Source organism: Papio anubis, chromosome 2 (assembly GCF_008728515.1).
Source record: "Papio anubis isolate 15944 chromosome 2, Panubis1.0, whole genome shotgun sequence".
Taxonomy (NCBI): domain Eukaryota; kingdom Metazoa; phylum Chordata; class Mammalia; order Primates; family Cercopithecidae; genus Papio; species Papio anubis.
The window spans coordinates 41,099,578-41,127,284 of NC_044977.1; the positions used below are offsets into that span (position 1 = coordinate 41,099,578).

Here is a 27,707-nt window from a genome sequence, read left to right on the forward strand (position 1 = left end):
TTTTTATGGCTGCATAGTATTCCATGGTGTATATGTGCCACATTTTCTTAATCCAGTCTGTCACTGATGGACATCTGGGTTGATTCCAAGTCTTTGCTATTGTGAATAGTGCCGCAATAAACATACGTGTGCATGTGTCTTTATAGCAGCATGATTTATAATCCTTTGGGTATATACCCAGTAATGGGATGGCTGGGTCATATGGTACTTCTAGTTCTAGATCCTTGAGGAATCGCCATACTGTTTTCCATAATGGTTGAACTAGTTTACAATCCCACCAACAGTGTAAAAGTGTTCCTATTTCTCCACATCCTCTCCAGCACCTGTTGTTTCCTGACTTTTTAATGATTGCCATTCTAACTGGTGTGAGATGGTATCTCATTGTGGTTTTGATTTGCATTTCTCTGATGGCCCGTGATGATGAGCATTTTTTCATGTGTCTGTTGGCTGTATGAATGTCTTCTTTTGAGAACTGTCTGTTCATATCCTTTCAAACTATACTACAAGGCTAGAGTAACCAAAACAGCATGGTACTGGTACCAAAATAGAGATATAGACCAATGGAACAGAACAGAGTCCTCAGAAATAATACCACACATCTACAGCCATCTGATCTTTGACAAACCTGACAAAAACAAGAAATGGGGAAAGGATTCCCTATTTAATAAAGGTGCTGGGAAAATTGGCTAGCCATAAGTAGAAAGCTGAAACTGGATCCTTTCCTTACTCCTTATACGAAAATTAATTCAAGATGGATTAGAGACTTAAATGTTAGACCTAATACCATAAAATCCCTAGAAGAAAACCTAGGTAATACCATTCAGGACATAGGCATGGGCAAGGACTTCATGTCTAAAACACCAAAAGCAACGGCAACAAAAGCCAAAATTGACAAATGGGATCTAATTAAACTAAAGAGCTTTTGCACAGCAAAAGAAACTACCATCAGAGTGAACAGGCAACCTACAGAATGGGAGAAAATTTTTGCAATCTACTCATCTGACAAAGGGCTAATATCCAGAACCTACAAAGAACTCAAACAAATTTACAAGAAAAAAACAAACAACCCCATCGAAAAGTGGGCAAAGGATATGAACAGACAGTTCCCTTTATTTCTTTCTCTTGCCTGATTGCCCTGGCCAGAACTTCCGACACTATGTTGAATAGGAGTGGTGAGAGAAGGCATCCCTGTCTTGTGCCTGTTTTCAAAGGAAATGCTTCCAGTTTTTGCCCATTCATTATGATATTGGCTGTGGATCTGTCATAAAAGACTCTTATTATTTTGAGATATGTCCCATCAATACCTAATTTATTGAGAGTTTTAGCGAATGGCTGTGGAATTTTGTCAAAGACCTTTTCTACATCTATTGAGATAATCATGTGGTTTTTGTCTTTGGTTCCATTTATATGCGGGATTACATTTATTGATTTGCATATGTTCAACCAGCCTTGCATCCCAGGGATGGAGCCAACTTGATCATGGTGGATAAGCTTTTTGATGTGCTGCTGGATTCGGTTTGCCAGTATTTTATTGAGGATTTTTGCATCGATGTTCATCAGGGATATTGGTTTAAAATTCTCTTTTTTTGTTGTGTCTCTGCCAGGTTTTGGTATCAGGATGATGCTGGTCTCACAAAATGTGTTAGGGAGAATTCACTCTTTTTCTATTGATTGGAATAATTTCAGAAGGAATGGTACCAGCTCCTCCTTGAACCTCTGGTAGAATTCGGCTGTGAATCCATCTGCTCCTGGACTTTTTTAGGTTGGTAGGCTATTAATTATTGCCTCAATTTCAGAGCCTGTTATTGGTCTATTCAGGGATTCAACTTCTTCCTGGTTTAGTCTTTGGAGGGTGTGTGTGTCCAGGAATTTATCCATTTATTCTAGATTTTTTAGTTTATTTGTGTAGAGGTGTTTATGTTATTCTCTGATGGTAGTTTGTATTTCTGTGGGATCAGTGGTGATACTCCCTTTATCATTTTTATTGCATCTGTTGGATTCTTCTCTCTTTTCTTCTTTATTAGTCTTGCTAGTGGTCTATCAATTTTGTTGATCTTTTCAGAAAAACAGCTGCTGGATTCATTGATTTTTTGAAGGGTTTTTGTATCTCTATCTCCTTCAGTTCTGCTCTGATTTTAGTTATTTCTTGCCTTCTGCTAGCTTTTGAATGTGTTTGCTCTTGCTTCTCTAGTTCTTTTAATGATGATGTTAGGGTGTGGATTTTAGATCTTTACTGCTTTCTCTTCTGGGCATTTAGTACTATACATTTCCCTCTACACACTGCTTTAAATGTGTCCCTGAGATTCTGGTATGTTGTGTCTTTGCTCTCATTGATTTCAAAGAACGTCTTTATTTCTGCCTTCATTGTGTTACGTTCCCAGTAGTCATTCAGGTTGTTCAGTTTCCATGGAGTTGAGCAGTTTTGATTGAGTTTCTTAATCCTGAGTTCTAGTTTGATTGCACTCTTGTCTGAGAGACAGTTTGTTATAATTTCTGTTCTTTTACATTTGCTAAGGAGTGCTTTACTGCCAACTATGTGGTCAGTTTTGGAATAAGTGCGATGTGGTGCTGAGAAGAATGTATATTCTGTTGATTTGGGGTGGAGAGTTCTGTAGATGTCTATTAGGTCCACTTTCTCAGATCTCAAACTCTGTACTGGGAGAACCACTACTGTCTTCAAAGCTGTCAGACAGAGACAGTTAAGTCTGCAGAGGTTTCTGCTGCCTTTTGTTCAGCTATGCCCTGCCCCCAGAGGTGGAGTCTACAGAGGCAGGCAGGCCTCCTTGAGCTGCAGTGGGCTCCACTCAGTTCAAGCTTCCTGGCTGCTTTGTTTACCTACTCAAGCCTCAGCAATGGCGGGCGCCCCTCCCCAGCCTCACTGCCGCCTTGCACTTCAATCTCTGCTGTGCTAGCAACGAGCGAGGCTCTATGGGCGTGGGACCCTCTAAGTTAGGCACAGGATACAATCTCCTGGTGTGCCGTTTGCTAAGACCATTGGAAAAGTGCAGTATTAGGGTGGGAGCGACCCAATTTTCCAGGTGCCATCTGTCACAGCTTCCCTTGGCTAGGAAAGGGAATTCCCCTGACCCCTTGTGCTTCCCAGGTGAGGTGATGCCTTGCCCTGATCCAGCTCACGCTTGGTGGGCTGCACCCACTGTCCTACACCCACTGTCCAACAAGCTCCAGTGAGACGAACCCAGTACCTCAGTTGGAAATGCAGAAATTGCCCATCTTCTGCACTGCTCATGCTGGGAGCTCTCGACTGTTCCTATTCAGCCATCTTGGAACTGCCCCTCAATTCATTTTTATTTACATTATTTTAATTTGAACTTTATACAAATTTACAGAAGTTTAATAATGCCATTATAAAGCAGTGAGTTTGGACTTGTAGAAATTCATTTAGAATTGCAGCATTTCTTTGATTTATTCCATCCCTGAAAAGTTGTTAGTTCTTTATTCTTATTCTTCAGGAATCTAGGCTATGTATAATCTAGTTATATCCTATGTACATTTTTCTTTTAGTCATATATTTTTAATCCTTATTTTATTGGTCTTATTGTAAAGATTGTCTCATATGTTTATTTTTCCTTTTGCATTCTCATTGACACCAGCCTAATTTAGGTATTTATTGCCCATACCTATGGTGTCATACAAATATTCTAGTAGGTGTCTATATTTTCTCTCTGCACCTTTTATGATTAATTTTCCATGTCATGTTGTAAAATTAATATTCTTATTACATTGATCATATTTTCCCATGGTTATAAATCTTCAATATAAAATATAATTCAATATCTTATATCAAATTTACATACCTAACTTCAAATTTTGTTACAGCTGCCCAGGCACAGTGGCTCATGCCTATAATCCCAGCACTTTGGGAGGCCAAGGAGGGAGGATCACTTGAGGCCGTGAGTTTGAAGACTAGCCTGGGCAACATAGTGATATCCCATCTCATTAAACATAATAATAATAATAATTTTAAAAAGTTTTTAAAAGATCATTGTAGCTGTTCTACCTTTTGGTATTTTCATATAACTTTTATAAAGAATTTGTCAATTCACACACAAACATGCTTAGATTTTTATTATGATTTCACTGGATCTATAGATCACCTGGGCAGAATTAACATATTCAACAATATTGAAATTTTCATTCACTATCTCTCTATGTGTGTCTACTTTCTTTCGGTAATATTTTTGGGGTTTTTGGTAGAGATCTTGCACATCTTTCATTAAATTTATTCCTTTGTGTTTTTTTTCTATTATTGTTATTTTTATGTCTTTTTCTAATTATTTGTGGTTAGAATATGAAAATACACCTAATTTTTGTATATCGAGCATGCATCCAGGAAATTTGCTAAATCTATTTCTTTTTTTTTTTTTTTTTTGAGATGAAGTCTTGCTCTGTCACCCAGGCTGGGGTACAGTGGCTGGAGCTCAGCTCACTGCAAGCTCCGCCTCCTGGGTTTATGCCATTCTCCTGCCTCAGCCTCCCGAGTACCTGGGACTACATGCGTCTGCCACCTCACCTGGCTAGATTTTTGTATTTTTTAGTAGAGACGGGGTTTCACCATGTTAGCCAGGATGGTCTTGATCTTCTAACCTCATGATCCACATGTCTCGGCCTCCCAAAGTGCTGGGATTACAGGCTTGAGCCACCACGCCCGGCCTGAATCTATTTCTTAATTCTTATAGTTTGTAAAATCCTTTTGGATTATCTACATATCCAAGTATGTCCCTTGTGAAAATGAAACTTCCGTTTTGTCCTTCTACAGGAAAAAATTGGCTAGGGCCTTCAATACAATGTTGAATAGATGTGATATAAGTAGCCTTTTTTTCTTGTTCCCAGTCTCATTGATAAGGCTTTCAGTAATTCATAATTAATTGATATAATTGTATCCATTTTTGGTAGATATGCTGCTTTTAGCCCTTTGCCTATGATGTTTCTTCTTTTGTTAATGTTATAGCAGGTTTGGTAATACCACCACAATGCACAATGACCACACTTTTTTATATACTTTTTTTTATCTTTTATTTTTAATTTTTAATTTTTTAATTTTTAAAAATTATTATACTTTAAGTTCTAGGGTACATGTGCACAATGTGCAGGTTTGTTACATATGTATACATGTGCCATGTTGGTGTGCTGTACCCATTAACTCGTCATTTACATTAGGTATATCTCCTAATGCAATCCCTCCCCTCTGTCCCTACCCCACAATAGGCCCCGGTGTGTGATGTTCCCCTTCCTGTGTCCAAGTGATCTCATTGTTCAGTTCCCACCTGTAAATGAGAACATGCCATGTTTGGTTTCCTGTTCTTGCGATAGTTTGCTGAGAATGATGGTTTCCAGCTGCATCCATGTCCCTACAAAGGACACAAATTCATCCTTTTTTATGGCTGTATAGTATTCCGTGGTGTATATGTGCCACATTTTCTTAATCCAGTCTGTCACTGATGCACATTTGGATTGATTCCAAGTCTTTGCTATTGTGAGTAGTGCCGCAAGAAACATACGTGTGCATGTGTCTTTATAGCAGCACGATTTATAATCCTTTGGGTATATCCCCAGTAATGGGATGGCTGGGTCAAATGATATTTCTAATTCTAGATCCTTGAGGAATCGCCACACTGTTTTCCACAATGGTTGAACTAGTTTGCAGTCCCACCAACAGTGTAAAAGTGTTCGTATTTCTCTACATCCTCTCTAGCACCTGTTGTCTCCTGATTTTTTAATGATTGCCATTCTAACTGGTGTGAGATGGTATCTCATTGTGGTTTTGATTTGCGTTTCTCTGATGGTGAGTGATGATGAGCATTTTTTCATGTGTCTGTTTGCTGTACAAATGTCTTCTTTTGAGAAGTGTCTGTTCATATCCTTTGCCCACTTTTTGATGGGGTTGTTAGCTTTTTTCTTGTAAATTTGTTTGAGTTCTTTATAGGTTCTGAATATTAGCCCTTTGTCAGATGAGTAGATTGCAAAAATTTTCTCCCATTCTGTAGGCTGCCTATTCATTCTGATGGTAGTTTCTTTTGCTGTGCAGAAGCTCTTTAGCTTAATTAGAACCCATTTGTCAATTTTGGCCTTTGTTGCTGTTGCTTTTGGTGTTTTAGACATGAAGTCCTTGCCCATGTCTATGTCCTGAATGGTATTACCTAGGTTTTCTTCTAGGGTTTTTATGGTTTTAGGTCTAACGTTTAAGTCTCTAATCCATCTTGAATTAATTTTCATATTAGGAACAAGGAAAGTATCTAGTTTCAGCTTTCTACTTATGGCTAGCCAATTTTCCCAGCACCATTTATTAAATAGGGAATCCTTTCCCCATTTCTTGTTTTTGTCAGGTTTGTCAAAGATCAGATGGCTGTAGATGTGTGGTATTATTTCTGAGGGCTCTGTTCTGTTCCATTGGTCTATATCTCTATTTTGGTACCAGTACCATGCTGTTTTGGTTACTGTAGCCTTATAGTATAATTTGAAGTCAGGTAGCGTGATGCCTCCAGCTTTGTTCTTTTGGCTTAGGATTATCTTGGCAAGTGGGGTCTTTTTTGGTTCCATATGAACTTTAAAGCAGTTTTTTCCAATTCTGTGAAGAAAGTCATTGGTAGTTTAATGGGGATGACATTGAATGTATAAATTACCTTGGGCAGTATGGCCATTTTCACGATATTGATTCTTCCTATCCATGAGCATGGTATATTCTTCTATTTGTTTGTGTCCTCTTTTATTTCACTGAGCAGTGGTTTGTAGTTCTCCTTGAAGAGGTCCTTTACATCCCTTGTAAGTTGGATTCCTAGGTATTTTATTCTCTTTGAAGCTATTGTGAATGGGAGTTCATTCATGATTTGGCTCTCTGTTTGTCTGTTACTGGTGTATAAGAATGCTTGTGATTTTTGCACATTGATTTTGTATCCTGAGACTTTGCTGAAGTTGCTTATCTGCTTAAGGAGATTTGGGGCTAAGGTGATGGGGTTTTCTAAATATACAATCATGTCATCTGCAAACAGGGACAATTTGACTTCTTCTTTTCCTAACTGAACACCCTTTTTTTCTTTCTCTTGCCTGAGTGCCCTAGTCAGAACTTCCAACATTATGTTGAATAGGAGTGGTGAGAGAGGGTATCCCTGTCTTGTGCCAGTTTTCAAAGGGAATGCTTCCAGTTTTTTCCCATTCAATATGGTATTGGCTGTGGGTTTGTCATAAATAGCTCTTTTTATTTTGACATACGTTCCATCAATACCGAATTTATTGAGAGTTTTTAGCATGAAGGGCTGTTGAATTTTGTCAAAGGCCTTTTCTGCATCTATTCAGATAATCATGTGGCTTTTGTATTTGGTTCTGTTTATATGCTAGATTACGTTTATTGATTTGTGTATGTTGAACCAGCCTTGCATCCCAGGGATGAAGCCCACTTGATCATGGTGGATAAGCTTTTTGATGTGCTGCCGGATTCAGTTTGCCAGTATTTTATTGAGGATTTTTGCATCAGTGTTCATCAGGGATATTGGTCAAAAATTCTCTTTTTTTTTTGTTGTGTCTCTGTCAGGCTTTGGTATCAGGATGATGTTGGCCTCGTGAAATGAGTTAGGGAGAATTCCCTCTTTTTCTATTGATTGGAATATTTTCAGAAGGAATGGCACCAACTCCTCCTCGTACCTCTGGTAGAATTCAGCTGTGAATCCATCTGGTCCTCGACTTTTTTTGGTTGGTAGGCTATTAACTATTGCCTCAGTTTCAGAGCCTGCTATTGGTCTATTCAGGAATTCAACTTCTTCCTGGTTTAGTCTTGGTGGAGTGTAAGTGTCCAGGAAATTATCTATTTCTTCTAGATTTTCTAGTTTATTTGCATAGAGGTGTTTATAGTATTCTCTGATGGTAGTTTGTATTTCTGTGGGGTCAGTGGTGGTATCCCCTTTATCATTTTTTTATCACATCTATTTGATTCTTCTCTCTTTTCTTCTTTATCCTTGTTAACTTTCTGTCTCATTGATCTGTCTAATGTTGACAGTGGGGTGTTAAAGTCTCCCATTATTATTGTACGGGAGTCTAAGTCTCTTTGTAAGTCCCTAAGGACTTGCTTTATTAATCTGCGTGCTCCTGTATTGGGTGCATATATATTTAGGATAGTTACCGCTTGCTGATGAATTGATCCCTTTACCATTATGTAATGGCTTTCTTTGTCTCTTTTGATCTTTGATGGTTTCAAGTCTGTTTTATCAGAGACTAGGATTGCAACCCCTGCTTTTTTTGTTTTCCATTTGCTTGGTAGATCTTCCTCCATCCCTTTATTTTGAGCCTATGTGTGTCTCTGCATGTGAGATGGGTCTCCTGAATACAGCATACTGATGGGTCTTGACTCTTTATCCAATTTGCCAGTCTGTGTCTTTTAATTGGTCCATTTAGTCCATTTACATTTAAGGTTAATATTGTTATGTGTGAACTTGATCCTGTCATTATGATATTAGCTGGTTATTTTGCTCGCTAGTTGATGCAGTTTCTTCCTAGCATCGATGGACTTTACATTTTGACATGTTTTTGCAATGACTGGTACGTGTTCCTTTCCATGTTTAGTGCTTCCTTCAGGATCTCTTGTAGGGTAGGCCTGGTGGTGACAAAATCTCTAAGCATTTGCTTGTCTGTAAAGGATTTTATTTCTCCTTCACTTATGAAACTTAATTTGACTGATATGAAATTCTGGGTTGAGAATTCTTTTCTTTAAGAATGTTGAATATTAGCTCCCACTCTCTTCTGGCGTGTAGAGTCTCTGCTGAGAGATCTGCTGTTAGTGTGATGGGCTTCCCTTTGTGTGTAACCCGACCTTTCTGTCTAGCTGCCCTTAAGATTTTTTCCTTCATTTCAACTTTGGTGAGTCTGACAATTATGTGTCTTGGAGTTGCTCTTCTTGAGGAGTATCTTTGTGGTGGTCTCTGTATTTCCTGAATTTGAATGTTGGCTTGCCTTACTAGGTTGAGGAAGTTCTCCTGGATGATATCCTGCAGAGTGTTTTCCAACTTGGTTTCATTTTCCCTGTCACTTTCAGGCACACCAATCAGACATAGGTTTGGTCTTTTCACATAATCCCATATTTCTTGGAGACTTTGTTCATTTATTTTTACTCTTTTTTCTCTAAACTTCTCTTCTTGCTTCATTTCATTCATTTAATCTTCAATCGCTGATACTCTTTCTTCCAGTTGATCGAGTCAGTTACTGAAGCTTGTTCATTTGTCACATAGTTCTCATGTTATGGTTTTCATCTCTGTCAGTTCTTTTAAGGTCTTCTCTGCATTGATTATTTTAGTTATCCATTCATCCATTCTTTTTTCAAGATTTTTAGTTTCTTTGCGCTGGTTACATAGTTCCTCCTTTAGCTCTGAGAAGTTTGATCGACTGAAGCCTTCTTCTCTCATCTCATCAAAGTCATTCTCTGTCCAGCTTTGTTCTGTTGCTGGCGATGAGCTGCGTTCCTTTGGAGTGGGAGATGCACTCTGATTTTTGAATTTCCAGCTTTTCGGCACTGCTTTTTCCCTATCTTTGTGGTTTTGTCTGCCTTTGGTCTTTGACGATGGTGACGTACTGATGAGGTTTTTGTGTGGGTGTCCTTTCTGTTTGTTAGTTTTCCTTCTAACAGTCAGGACCCTCAGCTGTAGGTCTGTTGGAGTTTGCTTGAGGTCCACTCCAGACCTTTTTGCCTGGGTATCAGCAGCGGAGGCTGCCGAAGATAGAATATTGCTGAACAGCAAGTGTTGCTGTCTGATTCTTGCTCTGGAAGCTTCATCTCAAGGGTGTACCCTGCCATGTGAGATGTGAGTTGTTGGTCTGCACCTAGTGGGGGATGTCTCCCAGTTAGGCTACTCAGGGGTCAGGGACCCACTTGAGCAGGCAGTCTGTCCGTTCTCAGATCTCAGGCTCTGTGCTGGGAGATCCACTGCTCTCTTCAAAGCTGTCAGACAGGGGCATATACCTCTGCTGAGTTTTCTGCTGCTTTTTGTTTAGCTATGCCCTGTCCCCAGAGGAGAAGTCTACAGAGGCAGGCCGGCCTCCTTGAGCTGTGGTGGGCTCCACCCAATTCGAGCTTCCCCGCAGCTTTGTTTACCTACTTAAGCCTCAGCAATGGCAGGCGCCCCTCCCCCAGCCTCGCTGCCACCTTGCAGTTAGATCTCAGACTACTGTGCTAGCAATGAGGGAGGCTCCGTGGGCATGGGACCCTCTGGGCCAGATGTGGGATATAATCTCCTTGTGTGCCATTTGCTAAGACCCTTGGTAAAGTGCAGTATTAGGGTGGGAGTTACCCGATTTTCCAGGTTTTGTGTGTCTCAATTTCCTTTGACTAGGAAAAGGAATTCCCTTCCCCCTTTCGTTTCCCAGGTGAGGTGATGCCTCGCCCTGCTTCAGCTCTCGCTGGTCGGGTTGCAACCGCAGACCAGCACCAACTGTCCAACATGCCCCAGTGAGATGAACCCAGTACCTCAGTTGAAAATGCAGAAATCACCCATCTTCTGTGTCGCTCACACTGGGAGCTGGAGGCTGGAGTTCCTAATCAGCCATCTTGGGCACGGCCTCCTCCATATGTATTATCTTTAATCCTTACAACATCTATGTAATACTAGTATTGTTCTTATTTCATATGAATGGAGAAATTATGGCTAAGAAAAGATTTTATAGCTTTCCTAAGGTCACTGTGCTAGTAATGACTTAGTCTGAACCCAAGTCTTCGGACTTCAAGGTCCTCTGATTATTTGGTCCAAATTATTTGGCCTCCTATTATGTATACTAGAAAAAAAAAAGGTGGGTTGAAAAACTCAGTTATCACTGTAAGTTTATAATTCAAAATAGACATTAACCTTAAAGGAAAGGAAGTTTTATAATCATTGAATAAGTATATGACATTAATAGTCATGGACTCATTAACATTGTCCAAATAGAAATATATTGCATATTTTAAAATGAAAGTAGTGTCACAACATTAAACATTGTCATGCTTGAGCAAATTCTAATAAAAAATACCTCTTTGCCCAGTTTTATCTTAACCACATCTTGGGAAAAAAGGGGAAAATTGCAACAAAATTAGAGATATGTAGGCTTTTCATGGCTCTATCATCGCATGGTGACCCCAGAATGCTTGCTTTTTTTTTGTTTTTACCTTTGTCTATATACATACCAGGTGTTTTTATCTTATCTTAATTTCTAGCTTAGGGAAAGATAAAGACAAATGAAATTTGTTTCTGTATTCCAGCCAGTCAACTAATCAGTAAATAGATAAATTCATAAGTACGTAAACTAAAAACATTTTAATCCAAGCAACTTTTATTTTAATTTAATGTTGTGTTTATTTATTTCAGAGAATATATCCAGACCATACAGGTGGTATCTTCTGTATCAAGGAGATTATGTTGCTTAGTGGAAATAGCATAGCTTTGAAGTCAATTTTAGAGAAAAATTTGACCTTACCCTGTCACTTTCTACAGTTATAACTTTAGCAGGTTTCTTACACTTAATTGTGTGCCAGTGGTCAGAACATAGATGCTCAATAATATATGGTAGTGATTATTATAAAAACAGTGGTGAGTATCCATGGCCTGAAGAGACTCAGCTTGGTCCCTTTGATCATTCCTAACTTCCAAATATTTGTTGTAGCTTAGCCATAACAAAAGTAGAAATTTTTCACTGGAAATCAAAAAGTAAATTCTGTCATTTCAAAGCAAGAAGCAACTAATCAGAAGCTTTGAATTAGAAACTTCTAACCTATCTCTTTGTGATATCTCCCATTAAAGTAGTAGCCATATGCAGACTTTGATTCAGCATTTAATCTGTTCCTAAAATTTAATTCAGATGTAGAACCAATGATATGACTGAGACTTATCTGTAGCCAATACAACATCCTTATGATAAACTGGGCTGCACTATCCATTGACTTTGAATTGAATTAGGAGTCAGCAGAAAGGCATATGAATATACAGATGACTGAAGAAAGATGATACAGTCAAGACACATGAAACCCCTAGACAAAACCATATTGTAATGCCTGCAATTCTATTTTTATTTGAGGATAAGCATAAAACCTCATTCTCACATAAGCTATGGTAAGCCACCAGACTATTGATTACTCTGCTGCAATACTATAATTGAACATAAATTTGGAAAGAATGAGTCTAGGAGTACAGATTAACACTTTCGCAAAGGTTTATAATCTGCTGCTGTTGGGAGGCTAGGCCATCATCTGATCTTTAGGCCAGAATTTATAGATGACTATTATTGTGTATTTTGCCATCAGTGGATCCTTTCGCTCATTTTCATAATTTTTAGTCTCTCATGCTATACCACTTAACAATTACTAGGTAATTCAGAAGTTGAAAGATGTAATTAGGTAAGTGATTAACCCAATCTGTGGGGATGCTTTCCTATATATTTTGTTTCTTTTTTTAGTCATATTTATTAAAGTACAATTTATGTAAAATAACATTCACATTTTAGTGTATAATTCTACAGATTTTCTTTCTTTTGTTTTTGATTTTGTTTCTATTTTCAAAAAGTATGCTACAGCATGTTAAAGTAACACAAATTTCCTGACAATTTGCCCAGAATCTAACAAGACTGTGGGCATAAGAAATCAAATTGTTATAATTTTAACACTTGCTGTGGAAGCAAGCAAGCCCATTATTTCAGAGAAAATAAATAAGCCCATTATAATTCATATTTGTTAGGACATACTATTGTGCAGAGGAAATAACAGTATTATATACAATTGGAGGCTTTATCAAGTGTACTGTTTAATGCTAGGCACTAGATTTTCTTTTTCTTTTTTTTTTTTTTTTTTTTAAGACGGAGTCTCCCTCTGTTGCCGAGGCTGGAGTGCAGTGGCCCAAGCTCTGCTCACTGCAAGCTCCGCCTCCTGGGTTCATGCCATTCTCCTGCCTCAGCCTTCTGAGTAGCTGGAACTACAGGCACCTGCCACCACGCCTGGCTAATTGTTATTGTTGTTGTTGTTGTTGTTGTTGTTTTTGGTATTTTTAGTAGAGATGGGGTTTCACCATGTTAGCCAGGACGGTCTCGATCTCTTGACCTTGTGATCCACCCGCCTCGGCCTCCCAAAGTGCTAGGATTACAGGCGTGAGCCACTGCGCCCAGCCGCTAGGCACTAGATTTTCAGTAGAACATGTTGCCCAGATAAATTATTTCTGACATAGAATACTATAGAATGACAATCTTTTCTTGCCAACTAAGTTTAATAATGAAAATAATAGCTAACATTGAATGCTTGCCATATACCATACACCATGCTAAGGGCTTTACACACATTCCTTTCATTAATCCTGACAAGATTCTTGTGAAGTACAGACTATTATTATCATTATTTTACAGAGGAAGGGAAGCATCAATCTTTCTGAAATTAAATAACTATTAGCCCAGGGCAGATGGTTGAGTCATGATTTGAATCCATGTCATTTGTGTTCTTAAAGACTAGGCTTCACGGCTGGGCACAGTGACTTTCGCTTGTAATCTCAGCACTTTGGGAGGCCGAGGCGGGTAGATCCCCTGAGGTCAGGAGTTCAAGATCAGCCTGAACAACATAGTGAAACCCGTCTCTACTAAAAATATAAAAAATTAGCCGGGCATGGTGGCATGCGCCTGTAATCCCAGCTACTCAGGAGGCTGAGGCAGGAGAATCGCTTGAACCCAGGAGGCAGAGGTTGCAGTGAGCCGAGATCACGCCACTGCACTCCAGCATGGGAGACAGAGCAAGACTTCGTCTAAAAAAAAAAAAAAAAGAAAGAAATCTAGACTTCACTTCGTAAATGCCAGGAAACCTACCATGGAGAAAAACAAGAGTGTCTGTGTGGAGCTGCACAAAGGGAAAACAATGCATCTAACCTCTCCTATTCCTTGTAACTACCACCTTCTATTCCTAATTAGAAAATGGAAGATAAAAAATATGATGAAAAATTTTAATTACTCAAAAAAAGAACTAATCATAATCAGCTTAAAAAGCCCAGAAATTTTATATATATATAAAACATATATATACAACATATATAAAACATATATATAATGTACATTTGTATTTGTATGCACATATATGTCTAATTCAACAACTAAGAACAATATGGCTTCTCTTATGTGGAAAATCTGAGCTGCACTTCAGGAAGTACTTCTTGTGTACCCTTCTTATCCTGGGTAAAAGTCCTGTGGATTGGTTAATACTCACGAAGACTTAAAAGATTGCTTTTTGAAATGCCATCTGTCAACCTCTTGATGTCAGTATAACCTGCAATGCTTCTTAAAATACAAATTCCTGCTGACCTAAGAGTACCTGAAGGTGTCCACTAAGTCTCTCCTGGTGCTTTAAGATCTGGCATGTGGGAGCAAGAACCAGTTAATTACTCTTTATTGGCCCAGAGGTTAGAACTGAGACAATAAATGGTAAAGAAAAGTAGTTTGAGCTTGAATAGCAGGAAATTTTGCGGCAATTATAGCAATCCCAAATTAGAATGTTTTTAATACTTTTGGAGGTTCTATCATGGAAATACTCAAACAGATAGAATGTGAAGAATGTAGTAGGGGCCGGGCGGGTGGCTTACGCCTATAATCCCAGTGCTTTGGGAGGCTGATGCAGGGGGATTGCTTGAGGTCAGGATTTCAAGACCAGCCTGACCAACATGATGAAACCTCATCTGTACTAAAAACACAAAAATTAGCCGGGCATAGTGGCAGGCGCCTATAATCCACCTACTTGGGAAACTGAGGCAGGTGAATCGCTTGAACCCAGGAGGAGGAGGTTGCAGTGAGCCGAGATCGTACCACTGCACTCCAGCCTGGGTGGCCCAGCAAGAGTCTGTCTCAAAAAAAAAAAGAAAATGTTGTAGGATAAATACTTGTGTTGAGTAGGATATTGCACTTGATGATCTCAAAAATCCCTTTGACCCACGATTCTTCAGCTTTCTTCCCTGTATAATGTGCTAATTCAGTGAGTAGTAAGGTTTCGATTTCCTTATTCCCCTTTAACTAATAATACAAAATGATAGTGATGCATATGCATTAACTTAGATAACAGTAAAAATGAAGAAATTTGGAGAGTTATATTCCCATAAGCATATTGCATAGATTAATAGGTATTCATTTTCTTTCTATGCATTTCCAAGACTACTTGCCTCTTACTCTCTCTTACCTTCTGCATCTAATAACCCAAATTTCTCAAATATTATTGTGTAACATATTCTCTAATACTTGAATGCACGTATTTTCTCAGCCCACTAGGCCCTTTTTAGAATAACTCTTCACCCCTACTCTCTGACTATACTGTTCAACATTCATTCAGCAAACACTGTATAACTACTCTTTGCCAATACTTTACTAGATATTGGGAATATAGTCCCTATCTTTGGAGAACTCAGAGTTTCAGGATGTTAGTGGATAACAGAGTAAAAATATCAAGTATAATAAAATGTGTTAAGTGTAACAAAAGAGATGTGCACGGGTTCTGTGGAAGTTAGAAGAACCAAATATAGCCTTAAATTTGAAGCTACCTGCAGAAAGGAAGTGATTTTTGAGCTGCCTTGAGGATGTCTATGAGTTTTACTAGTTGAGCAGTTGAGAAGTAGGATCATTCTGTGAACAAACAACAGAGGCCTATTATTAACACTGTTAATAAGGAAGCTCCCTAATTAACCCCCAATCTGGTCATTCCTTTTCTTTCTTTCAGTTAATACAATTGAAGATGTTATCTGTGAGGGGGCCTTAGTTTTCAGGTGGGAAGTAGTCTACAAAAAGTCAGAAAGGTAGACAGTAAGCTGGAAGCGGGGAAGGGAATCTCAAAAAGTGGAGCAGATTTGAGAGCCACAGTAGTCAGATACTATTAGGTTGGTGCAAAATTATTTGCGCTTTTGCCATTACTTTTAATTATATTATATTATTATAAATCAAGTTATCTAAAAAGTCTTTATAAACTAAGAAAACTCCTATAATTTATTTGAAAACTTCCCCCTTATTATTTATTTGCTAATGAAATTTTTACATTAGGCACTTTATAAAACATTTATTTTTATTTGCCATTAAAAGCAATGGCAAAAACCACAATTAATTTTGCACCAATCAATGGAAAGCAGGTGAATTTTCCATCAGAAAGAATAGTGGGGAGTAGGAAGACACCTGTCATTGTAGTCATTGTTCAGCTATAAATCTGAGCTTGCTGATACTAGGCAGAGACTATTCTCTTTTTGCAAAAGTCTTTGTAATTTATTTGGAGATAATTAATACTATTATATATAGATATATTGAAGACCTTATTTTAAAACAAGGCAGAAACAATGAAGAAGATAAATTAAGAAACAAATCCTTATATTATAATGAATCAGTTCCTGTTAAAAAATTAAATGAAAGATTATTTTAAATAATAAATGCCCCACCCCCTCAGTCTATCTAAATTATGAATCAATTGACAAAATAGACTTTATTAACCTTTTTGTGAAGCATAATTATTGCATATATTTATTGAATTTATCATATTTCAATAAATAGCATATTTTGTTTGTGCTCGTTATAAACCCAAATTATTAAAATCTGATTTGACTTCCTCTTAATCGTAATAGAATTATTTTTAATATCTTTTTATAGAGACAATGCCTGCCACTGTTATTTTATTAGAGTGATAATATTTATGTTTTCTTTTTGTTACAAATTATAGTCAGCAAACTACAGCCTGTGGGCCAAATCCAGCTTGCCACCTGTTTTGGTATGACTTGTGAATTAAGAATGGGTTTTAAATTTTTAAATGATTAAAAAAAAAGACAAGTAGTATTTCATGTGACATATGAAAGTATATTTATGTTTATATTTATATTTATGTTTTATAAACCTATTATAAAATATGCTATAAATAATATTTAAGCTGAAACATCAGAGATCATGTCAAAAATGTTACTTGGCAGATAAGAACATTAAGCTGCAGATTGATGAAAGGATTTTTCCAAGGTTTTATAACTAGGTAGTAATAATTCACAATTCTGTGAAACATGTTTTCTGATTTTAAATTGAGTATTCTTTCTGCTGTTATCATCTTACATCTTTATTTTCAAATAATTTCGGGTTATAAAGAAAACAACTCATTAAGAAGTATAAATTAATTGGTAGTAAATTTGAATCTTATAGTATTTGTTGACAGATAGATTTCCAATGTGATCTTTCCTAACGGATTTCTTTATTTGATAACATGCTTTCGAGTTAAATATTTTATAAAGTGCCTATGTAAAAATTTCATTAGCAAATAAATAATAAGAGGGAAGTTTCCAAATAAATTCTAGAGGTTTTCTTAATTTATACAGACATTTTTTAGAAAACATGATTTACAATAATTTTATTTTCAAATATTTTATGTTTTCAAGATTTTCTTATCTATTTCATGCAACATGATAGTATTCAATATTGATGTCATCATTTCATCTACCATAGGCATAGTAAAATTTACTTGACTATATCATATGTAATAGAACTTTCTTCTTCCTATTTAGAAAAAAATATGTTGACAGAGCTGATCAGTTTTTACACTTTTCATTGTTAATTTTATATGACCTTATACATCTGTTGCAATATCTCTTTACCTATTAGATTTGTGTGAAATTAAGTTTTTGTTCTTTCCAAATTAAGAAACTACTTGTCACACCACATATGACAAAAATCTACGTAAAGATACACTTATTTAATGTAAGACAATTGCTTTTCACATATTTCTGTTTGCATATTAAATATTTACTACTGAATAGCAAAACACTAATATTAGAACAATATTTCTGCTTCCATACATGCTCACTAAATATAATGTTCATCAGAATTTTAATAATTATACTATAAAACACACTGTTCCCCCACATTCCTCTTTAATTTTATATTATTAACAACTGCCTGTTTCCTTTTTCTGTTGTTTCAGTTAAAGGATCAATAAAATTAAGTCTCTTAACAGATCTTAAGGCTGATCTTTGTACGGTAGGCAAAAGCTAACAATTGTAAGTTTTCTTATATTCATTTGGCTGAACATTTTTACCAACCAATCCATGAATGACACATGTCTCCTAGATGGCAAAGTTTGATGCTTTCCAAAAAGGCTTTCTTAAAAATCACTATACAGTTCTGTTGGCAGCATTCAACATTTTGTTTGTTAACAATCATTTACAAAATTGTGTTTTATAAATCATTACACACTAAGGTATGTAATGTTTTGTTTGCTTTCTTATTATCATGCAAATGTTTTAAAACATTGAATAGTCACAAATACAGACACTTTATGACCCCTTGTAATCATATAAATGATCATGGTATTCTGGAGTTATTTCTCCTCTTTTGTATATTAGTATTATTTAGAATTAATTCTGTTTAACGAAAAAGAATCTGACCTATAAAGAGCTCTAGCCATTTTTCTATTTTAGGGAAGTTATAGAAAGTTTATTTCAGTTTTAGTTCTTGCAGTGGTCACAGACTTATTTGTAAATCTGACTCTGAAATAAAGTAAGGCTTTATTAAATAGGCCTTCATACATTTTTCATTTAGAAATTTTGTCTGCTTCTTCCAGCATGGGTTTTTGTTTGTTTGTTTGTTTTTAGGGAGTTTTTGTTGAAATTTTATTGGACTACTTTTATTTTCATTTTCTCTACTCTGAACTAAAGCATAGCATTAAATCCTACCAAAGTCATAGTTAAAATAACAAAAATACTCTAATTAGTCTTTGCATTATTATTCGGAGTTTACAAAACTGGTTCACATTATTTTATTTGATTTTTAAAGCAACCTTTTAAGGTTGTTGTCACTTATTTTTTCCAAGAATAGAAACAGGTTATATTGTTAATAAATTGTAGAGTCAAGATTTGAACCTAAGCCACTGAACACGGTATCCAAATTTATGGAGTATATTCACACATCTTATCTCATTGTATTTAAATAATTGTTATAACACGTGATTTATGACACTTAAAGTGTAATTACTTGTAATCCTATATGAATTTGATTAAATAAGATAATGAAATGCAGAGCACTAACATATTAGCGATTGTCATTAATCCAATGTGACTATTAAAGAAATTGTTATGAAGTTAGGATTTTACAAGTATAATTGATGTCAAAGGAAGAACCAACATTATAGTCTCATTTATTAAGCTTACTGTGTTTCAGAAACTATGCCATATGATTTATACATATTGTCTGAGATAAGGTAGGTGATAGTTTACTTTACAAATGAGTAAGTTACAGCTGTGAAAAATTCAAACTTGTCTAAGTTCACGTAACTACTAGCAATACTAAAATTTAATTTAATTCAAGTTGATATGATTGACAAGCTTGTAATCCTACAACTACCATCATTTTATGCAGCATGTACTGTGACAAATGTCAAATGAAAACTGTTTAAAGATTAATACATTTATTTATATAAATATGCATTCATGACATTTATTCATATAATAAATCATAATTTCCTTCCTAAAATATTTAAAAATAAGAAAGAGTATTGCCAACCTACTCCTATATTTATTAGAAGTAGCAAAGAGAGCTTATAGTTATCATTCTAATCTGGAGGTCAGTTAGGTATATTGTTATTAATAAACATTTTCAATATATCTCTAAATGTCAATTTCTCAAAGTCTCCAACTCTCTCCCTCCCAATTGCTTCATTCTCACTATTCTCATGCATATTTAAAAATATGAGTTACGAAAATTCAAATATATAGAACAGATAGGCAAGTGCTTATCACCTAAATGAAGGATCTTTTGCACTTAAAAAGAGTCACAATAAGATTTTATTAAATTACTATTTCTAAAAATTTGTCAATGTTATTTTTAAAACTTATTCCCACAAACTTACAGAAAAATGTCATAAGGCTTCTGAAAGAAGATAAATATCTGTATATGTGAATTCTTCCTGTATAAAACCTTGGGGTAAAATATACCCCTGGGTTGTTTGTAATATGCTTTAGGAAGATTATTTTCTAGTAGCCTACAATCTATTAGTGAAGGAAGTAGAAATATAGGAAGGTGTTTCAGTAAGCCAATGAGGGCCTGAATTAGGCTAACAACAATGAAAACAAAAGGAGGAAAAAAGGATTTACTGTGGGAGACTTTGCAACTGATGAGATTGGGAGCAGTGGGGGAATAGGGCTGGTAAGGCATAGGAAATAGGAAGAGTCAAGGGCTACAGAGTGCTGAGAATAGTTCCAATGGAGAATACCTAGTTTGAAAGGGAAGGAAAACGAGTTTGAGTTGTTAGGTTGATATTCATGTTAAACATTCAGTGAGCATTTAGAAATGTAGGGCTGGACTGCCAGGGTGTCTCAAGCCCAAAGTAGTAGATAAGATTTGTCTGTATAAAAGGATTAGTGACTATGTATATGGGCAATTCACTGACAACAAAGAAAAAATGACATGTTGGACAGCTTTGAATATTAATGTAATTTCATTACAACAATCATTAACCAGAGTAACAGTATAACACTAAGAATACAATAATAGTAATAATAGTAAAAATCTCATACATTACATACTTAAGCATTCAGAATCTTTAAGTAGTAGCATTTTCTGAAGTAATTTCCAAATTCATGGGAAATTGCTTTCTAACTAACATTGTTTACATTTAGTGAAAAACTATCTTGTTTTCTTATTTTAAACAAAGATACAGTTAACCCTTGAATAATGTGGGATGTTAGGGGCACTGACCCACACAGTTAAAAATCTAAATATAACTTTCTTTCCTGAGACAAGGTCTTGCTCGGTCACCCAGGCTGGAGTGCAGTCACTATGTGCAATCATAGCACACTGCAGCCTCCAACTCCTGAGCTCAAGGAATCCTCCTGCCTCACCTTCCTAAGTAGCTTCCTAACACCTTCCTAACTACAGGTGTGCGCCACCAGACCTATCTAAATTTTTATAATTTTTTATAGACATAGGTCTCACTATATTGCCCAGACTGGTCTTGAATTCCTGGTTGGTGTTAAGCAATCCTCCCACCTCAACCTCCCAAGACTCTGGGATTACAATTTTGAGCTACGACACCCAGCCCACATATAACTTTTGACTTCCAACAAACTTAACTACTAATAGCCTACTGTTGACCAGAAGCCTTACTGATAACATAGACAGTCAATTAACACATATTTTGTATGTTATACATATTATATGCTGTATTTTTACAATAGAATGAGAAAATAAAGATAGGAAAAAGAAAATGTTATTTAGAAAACCATAAGGAAGAGAAAATGTACTTACTATTAATTAAATGAAGGTGGATCATCATCCTCATCTTCAGATTGAGTATGCTGAAGAGGAGGAGAAAAAGGAAATTTTGGTCTTGTTATCTCAGGGATGGCAGAGGTAGAAAAGGTAGAGGAGGTGGAAGGGGAGGCAGGAGAGGCAGACACAATAGGTATAGCTTTTATTGAAAAAAAGTACTTAAAATGCTAGAGGAGTTTTGTCTTTTTTTAAAGATGGCAGATTGGAGGCATTAGTATGCCTCTCCCACTTATAAAGACAAAATAGTGTATAGAGATTCATGCTGTGAACTTTTTTCCAAGAAGCAAGGCAGGAACTTATTCGGAAAACTAAAGAAAACTAAAAAAAAAAAAAAACTACTTTGAAAGAAGCAGTGGGCTGCAGCCTACATTGTGAACCAGGCAGAAAACTGTAATCCTCAGAGTGTGAGGTGGTGATAAACTTCCTCCAAGATATTTATTCCCAATGAGGAACCTGGCAATCAGGGCCATGAAGGAAGGCCTTAACCCTACCCTGTGCTGGAGCTGATTTAGTGAGCACTGGGGAGTATATGAGAAGGAGCAGCATTAAATCATGCTTTGAGAATTCCCAGTTTCCAGGAGGGACAGAGGGAAGCCATCGCTGATCCTATTTCACAGGTCATGTGAAATAGGATCAACTTCCACAACCTCATGGAAGTTGGCCAGCTAATTCAGATGGTGGTTGCAGGTAGAGAGAATCTCCCAACATTTGTGATATAATCTCAACTGGGGATGAACTCCCATGGCCAGAACCAAGAGGCCAATGGGAAGTGTGCCATAGACATGGTTGCAAGAGCTGGGCACCCCTGCTTCATGGGCAGATTGGGAGGGGCATGGCCTGAAAGCCACAGTTTCTATCTCAACAGGGAAGGCTTATGGCATAGGGCAGTTTTGAATTCTGAGTGCAGACTGTCGAGAACCTAGCTAGCTGCTGCTAGTGGAACACTGTAGGTGTGAAACCTGCCTTGCCAAGTATGTGGGAACTGGGTGGGGCTTACTGCTGCCTGCTACTCCCCACTCTCCTAGCAGACTCTTCCGGACAGTAGAGGCAGCTGCACTTCTCCCTGGAACATTACCCCAGCAGCCAGAGAACTGCCTTCTGATTTCCCCGGGACTGCTTCTTGCACCCACATGTGGAGAGCCAGAATGCAAACTTAACCTGACCCAGCCACCACCTGGCTTTGCTCCTCTACCCACCCTGATGGCTTAACACAAAGGACAGAAACTTTTGGGAGGTCTATGGCCTCACTCGGTGCCTGAGACAGTAGGGTGCCTTTCCTGGGTAACACTTGAGATATCAGAGTACCTCCCCTGGGTAACTAACATAAGATAAGCACAAATCCCACCATTACCACCACAGCTGGTGCTCTTTTGCAAATGCCACCCCCTGGCTGGAAACCAACTGACACAACCCATAACAGCATCTGCAGGCAGAATAACAGCACCCAGGAAGGAGAAAACTTGTGCATCACCTCAGCTATCAACATTGCCTGCATCACCCTGGCTAACCAAGAGATTCTGAGTCTGTTCACATGACCAGTTCATTACTACTGCAACTGGCATTTGAGAAAGCCAACACAGTAAGCCTATTTATAACCAAGGAATCTCACAGAATCTACATAACTCGCCTGCCACCATCAGAGCTGGTGCTAATACCTGCTGCTGGAAGACTTGAGGACAGGTCATGTGCCTGGATCCCTTGCAGACATTCCCCACTACCATTCTGGAGTGTGGCAGCCTCACTGGGCAGCTAGACCCGGAGAAGCAGCATTCATAGTAGTCTGGCCTTCAGGGACTCCTATTGCTAGGGGAGGAGGGAGTGCACAATATTAAGGAAGCATCTTGTGGGACAAAAGAATCCAGATAGCAGGTCTTGAGTACCAAACTTTCCACATGTGGGAAGTTTCTTTCAGCAGAGGCACTGGTGCACTGCTGAGCTCAGCAAGAAAAGTCTGCAGCTCTACCCCAACAGTCAGGCAGCCTGGGTTTTCATGAAAGATCTTGGAGATGGAAACTTCTCCCACTTGCTCACCACTGCAGACACAGTGGAGGCTTCTCCCATGGGAGCTTAGCATGAGTGTACCTGTAGACACCCTTTCTGGAACATTTCAGGGTGACTGCTTGTTCACAGAAGGAGCATCCTCCAAGTTCAGGCTTGCATGAGAGGTAGAATCACAGTTCCTCTTTACTTGGAATACCAAAATTCCTGCAGATGAAAAGAGGTGCCTGTCTAATCTGAATAGCTGAAACACTGGGTGAGGAGTGTGTCTGGGAGTTGAGTAGCTTTCCTTCTGGCCTGGCAGAGGAGCTGAGGTGGCTCTCTCCCTTCTCCCTGAAAAGACCACAGTGCATTTCACTGAGAGTTCTCCCAGCTACCTTTGTCAAGGCTGTGATCTCTCCCCAACATTGGGTATTGCATTTACCCACGTACTTTAGCTACATCTGGTTTTTACCCCCAGATACCTCCCCTACTGGCCTGGAGCCTGAACTTTTCAACCCAGTAAATAAAATGTTGGGGAAAAAAATAACTAAATAAAAAAGTACATACCAATGGGGAACAAGATAAGCTTCCAGAAACTTCTGCCATTCTAGCCCTGCAGGAGACAGTGAACCTGCTCACATACCAAGCACATTGCTACCACAACCAGCATCTGAGAAAGCCATCATACAAAGACTTTCCATAACCAAGGAACTCATACACAGTTTTCACCTCTGAAAGTGCCCAGAGCCAAATTAGGTTACAAAAACTGTAATCATTAAAGTCACAACTTCAAGGAGACAAAAAAAAAGAAATTTTTAAAAATTACAGATGAATTAAAAATAAATCCAAAAATAATTAGAAGAAATAGTTTACCCAAATGAGAAGGAACCAGAAAAATAATTTCAGCAGTATCACAAAACAAGATACTATAGCACCCCCAAGAGATCATACTAGGTCTTCAACAATGGATCCAAACCAATACGAAATCTTTAACACACCTGATAAAGAATTCAAAGGGTTGATTATTAACTTACTTCAGGAGATACAAGAGAAAGGAGAAAACTAACATAAAAAAATTAAAAAATAACAATTCAGGATATGAATAAAAACTTTTCTATAGAGATAGATATTTAAAAAAAAAAACCGCAGAACTTCTGGAAATGAAAGACACATTTCAGGAATTATGAAATATAGCAGAAACTTTTAACAATAGACTAGACCAAGTAGAAGAAAGAATTTCAGAGCTTCAAGACAAAATTTTGAATTAATTCAATCAGACAAAAATAAAACAAAAAAGTTTAAAAAATGAACAAAGTCATCAAGAAATATGGGATTATGTAAAACAACCAAACTTAAAAATCATTGGTGTTTCTGAAGGAGAAGAAACAAAAAGTCTAGAAAACCTATCTGAGGGAATAATTAAGGAAAACTTCACTGGCCTTGCTAGAGATTTAAACATCCAAGTACAAGAAGTTCAAAGAACTCCTGGGAGATTCGTTGCAAAAAGGACATCACCAAGGCATTTGTCATCAAGCTATTTAAAGTCAAAGTGAAGTAAAGAATGATAAGAACAGAAAAAAAAAAAAAAAAAAAAAAAAAACTCCAGGTAACCTATACAGGAAAACCAGAAGGGATTTGGGCTTTATCTTTAGCCTCCTTAAACAGAATAACTATCAGCCAAGAATCTTGTAATCTAGCAAAACTAAGTTGCATAAATGAAGGAGAAATAAAGTCTTTTTCAAACAAGCAAAGGCTGTGGGAACTTGCCACTACCACACCAGCCCTATAAAAAAATGCTAAAAGGGGGCAAAATCTTGAAACCAGAGGTCAATATGTACCAGAATGGAAACTCTTGAAAGGCTTAAACTCACAGGGCCTATAAAATAATAACACATGAAGAAAATAAAGCATCTAGGTAGCAATCAGCATGATGATTGGAACAGTACCTCACATCTCAATAGTAATGTTAAATGTAAATGGTCTAAATGCTTTAGTTAAAATATACAGAATGAAATTAAGGCAGAAATCAAGAAGTTCTTTGAAACAAATGAAAACAAAGATACAACATACCAGAATATCTGGGACACAGCTAACTCAGTGTTAAGAGGGAAATTTATAGCACTAAACACCCACATCAAAAAGTTGGAAAGATCTCAAATTAACAACGTAATGTCACAACTAAAAAAACTAGAGGACCAAGAGCAAACCAACTCCAAAGCTAGCAGAAGACAAGAAATAACCAAAATCAGAGCTGAACTGAAGGAGATTGGGACACACACACACACAAAAGAAACATTCAAAAGATCAATGAAATTAGGAGCTGGATTTTTCAAAAAAAAAAAAAAAAGATAAGCTGCTAACTAGACTAATAAAGAATAAAAGAGAAGATTCAAATAAATGCAATTACAAACAACAAAGGGGAGGTTACCACTGACCCCAAAGAAATACAAGTAACCAGCAGGGACTACTATAAACACCTCTACGCACAGAAACTAGAAAATCTAGAAGAGAGGAATAAATTTCTGGACATAGACACCCTCCCAAGACTGAACCAGGAGGAAATTGATTCACTCAACAAACCAATAACAAGCTCCAAAATTGAGCTTGTTAATAATAGCCTACTGGTATGGTTTGGCTGTGTCCCCACCCAGATCTCATCTTGAATTGTATCTCCCATAATTCCCATTGTTGTGGGAAGGACCTGGTGGGAGATAATTGAATCATGGCAGCAGTATCCCCCATACTGCTCTCGTGGGGAGCAGTCTCATGAGATCTGATGGTTTTATAAGGGGAAACCCCTTTTGCTTGGTTCTCATTCTCTCTTTGCCTGCCATCATCCATGTAAGACGTGACTTGCTCCTTTTTGCTTTCCACCATGATTGTGAAGCTTCCCTAGCCATGTGGTCCAATTAAACCTCTGTCTTTTGTAAATTGTCCAGTCTTGGGTATGTCTTTATCAGCAGCATGAAAACTGACTAATACCCCTACCAACCAAAAAAGTCCAGATCCAGAAAGATTCATGGCTGAATTCAACCAGATATGCAAAGAAGAAATGTATCATTCCAGCTGAACTATTCCAAAAAATTGAGGAGGAAGGACTCCTTTCCAACTCATTCTTTGAGGTCAGCATCATCCTGATAACAAAACCTGGCAGGGACACAACAACAAAAAAGAAAACTTTGGGACAGTCACCTTGATGATCTTTGATGCAAAAACCCTCAAAAAAATACTTGCAAATCAAATCCAGCAGCACATCAAAAAGCTATTCCACCACAATCAAGTAGACTTTATTCCTGGATGCAAGGTAGGTCCAACATATGCAAATCAATAAATGTGATTCATCATAAACAGAACTAAAGATAGAAACCACATGATCATCTCAGTTCAACATCCTTTCATGTTAAAAACTCTCAACATACTAGGTAATGAAGAAACATACCTCAAAATAATAAGAGTCATCTATGACAAACCCACATCAACGTCATACTGAATGGGCAAAAGCTGGAAGCATTCCCCTTGAAAACTGGCGCAAGTATGCTCACCTACCACTCCGATTTAACAGAGTATTGGAAGCCCTGGCAAAGAGCAATCAGGCAAGAGAAAGAAATAAAGGGCATTCAAACAACAAGAGAGAAAGTCAAACAATTCCTGTTTGCAGATGACATGATTTTATATCTACAAAACCCTATAGTTATAGAGAAAAAGCTCCTGCAGCTGATAAACACCTTCAGCAATGTTTTAGGATACAAAGATCAATGTACAAAAATTACTAGCATTTCTATACACCAACAATAGTCAAGCCAACAGCCAAATCGAAAACACAATCACAATTGCCACAAAAAGAATAAAATACCTAGTAATACAGCTAAAAAGGGAGGTGAAAGATCTCTACAATGAGATTACAAAACACTGCTTAAAGAAAATAGAGATGACACAAACAAATGGAAAAATACTCCATGTTCATGGATAGGAAGAATCAGTATCATTAAAATTGCCATATTGCCTGAAGCAATTTAGAGATTCATTACTATCAAACTACCAATGACATGCTCCACAGAACTAGAAAAAAAAACTATTTAAAATTGATATGGAACCAAAACAGAGCCCAAATAACCAAGGCAATTTTAATCTAAAGAACAAATCTGGAAGCATCATGTTACCCAACTTCAAACTATACTACAGGGCTGCAGTAACCAAAATAGCATGGGACTGATACAAAAACAGACACATAGACCAATTGAACAGAATAGAGAGCCCAGAAATAAGGCCACACACCTACAACCATCTGATCTTCGGACTCCTTATTCAATAAATGGTGCTGGCATAACTGGCTAGCTAAATGCAGAAGATTGAAACTGGATCCCTTCTTTACACCACATACAAAAATCAACTCGAGATGGAGTAAAGACTTAAATGTAAAACCTAAAACTATAAAAACCCTGGAAGGCAAACTGGGCAATATCATT

The 27,707-nt window shown here is 37.3% G+C and overlaps 1 protein-coding gene and 1 long non-coding RNA gene across 2 annotated transcripts in view; one reads left to right on the forward strand and one right to left on the reverse strand.

Moving 5' to 3' along the window:
* Nucleotides 1-23,385, reverse strand: part of LOC116273726 — a 39,045-nt gene extending 15,660 nt beyond the window's left edge. The window contains exons 1-2 of the long non-coding RNA XR_004182064.1: nucleotides 23,344-23,385; nucleotides 21,238-21,287 (exon numbers count right to left, since the gene is read on the reverse strand). This is a non-coding gene — a long non-coding RNA (uncharacterized LOC116273726). The remainder of the gene's footprint in view (nucleotides 1-21,237; nucleotides 21,288-23,343) is intronic.
* STXBP5L (syntaxin binding protein 5 like) overlaps nucleotides 1-27,707 on the forward strand; it is a 488,571-nt gene that overhangs the window by 395,047 nt on the left and 65,817 nt on the right. The gene's annotated exons all lie outside the window — the stretch shown is intronic.